Raw genomic sequence first — 2,099 nt, 5'->3', positions numbered from 1 at the left:
GGAAAAGAGATTCTATGTAGAAAAGCTAAAATATATTAATTTTTTTAGGTACAATAATTACATTGAAATTAAAAGTAGAATTTACTACTGGAATGCAATTTATTAAATGCATCATTTTCTCTTAAAACTACTTAACACATAGTGAGCAATGTATCATTTTGCAGTATACGATTCTTTTTTTTTTTTTCTTAAAAGGTTTTTGTCATAAGGAATGTGCCCGTGACAGAGAGGGACTGTGAGAGAGAAAGTGAGAAATCACTCCCTAGGGGATATGGCTATGTTGCAGTGCTTTCTCCTCCTGATATTTTGGACATGCACACACACACACATGCCTGGAGTGACTTTTCAAGCAGCCAGGTCCAGGACTTGAACTCTGGCTGGACATATGGGAGTTCAGCACATTAGCCACTTCACTACATGCTGGCCCCACTGTGTAACTTGTTTTTGAGGGACACATATTTTACAAGGTGCATGTAGTCATCAGAGCACAAAGAGAGAGATATAGAAAGAAAGTGAGAAATTATCCTTCTGGGGTGAAACTGCACTGCTATCCCTCTTCATTCCCCTTTCACTATTATGGGCACACATGTACACACAACCAGTATGAGTTTCAAGATGCTGTGTTCAGGACTGAAACCATGGTTAACCATGTGAGAATCTAGCACCTAGTCACTATGCCACCTTTTTGAATTCTTTTTTTTTTTTTTTTGAGAGGTTTTTGCTATAGGGCACGGGTGCTTGCCAGACAGACAGAGAGAGACATAGAGACAGAAAGCGAGAAATCACTCCCCAGGGGGGATGGTCACACCACAATCCCTTCTCCTCCATTCTCCTCTCGGGATCTTGGGCATGCATGCACACGCACCCGGCATGAGTTTTAAGCTACCGGGTCCGGGAAGCGAACCGCAGTTGACTACATGGGAGTCCAGCAACATAGCCATTACGCTAACTGCTGGTTCCCGGCCCCACGACTTTTTAAGTGTATAAATTACCCACTTAAAGTACTGCAAGCAACAATCACTTTGTTTTATTGAGTATCTTGTTTGTTCTCTTCATGTAATTGTACTCTGGTTTGTGTCTCTAGGCAGTTTCTACACATAGGTCAATTATGAAAAGGGTATGATAAAATTTTCTGGAATGGAAAAATTAAAAATATGGGACACATCAGATCAACACAATTTAACACATCAAGACACTTCAGAAAGCAGAAATTCCAGCTAGCAGAAACAAAGATATTCAGATTAGAATGTGGGACCAGCAGATGGCATAATGGTTTTGTCACTGGACTTTCACATAATCAACCATGGCGTGAGTTCCTGATTCACCGTCTTTTTTTTTTTTTTTAATTTTTTGAGAGCTTTTAGCTATAGGGCATGAGCTCCGCCAGGAAGAGAAAGATCACTCCCATGGGGGGATGGCCACACTGTAATCCCTTCTCCTCCATTCTCTTTTTGGGATCTTGGGCACATGTGCCAGGTGTGAGTTTAAGCCACTGGGTCCAGGACTCGAACAATGATTGACTACATGAGAGTCTAGCGACAGAGTCATTATGCCATCTGTTGGTCCCACTGACTTAGTGTCTTAAACCTCAAGCTGGGTGCATGTATATTCATGCCAAAAATCCCTAGAGAAGAGTGATTACTCAGTATCTTTCTCTCTGTCTCTCCTATGAGAATATATATACCCTATAGTAAAAACAACTATTAAAAAAAGATGAGAGTAAATATAAATATGAGATATTAAAAAGAATGCAGAGAATTAGTATAACCACTAGCTAGTTTTATCTATTTTTTATCAACAAACTTACTAAACATCAGATAGGTCTTAAAAAAGGGAGAGAAGATACAAGTCAATAAATCAGACATGGAAATAAAGACATTATTTCTGACTACACAGGAAAAAAAAAGCTTTCTAGGAGAACACAATGAATAGTAGCTAGTTAATAAAATTTTGCAATTAATCAATACACATAATGTAAAACTACCAAATAATTTAAGATATCATTCATAGTTGCAGGTTTAATACCTGTTTAAGATTTATATACAAAATGACTGTTTTTAAAAATGAATTTAAGAAGTCAGTCATTTTCAGTTATTTTA

This window comes from Tupaia chinensis, unplaced genomic scaffold (genome assembly GCF_000334495.1).
Source record: "Tupaia chinensis unplaced genomic scaffold, TupChi_1.0 Scaffold149406_1, whole genome shotgun sequence".
NCBI lineage: Eukaryota > Metazoa > Chordata > Mammalia > Scandentia > Tupaiidae > Tupaia > Tupaia belangeri.
Note: the sequence above shows the minus strand (reverse complement) of the source record.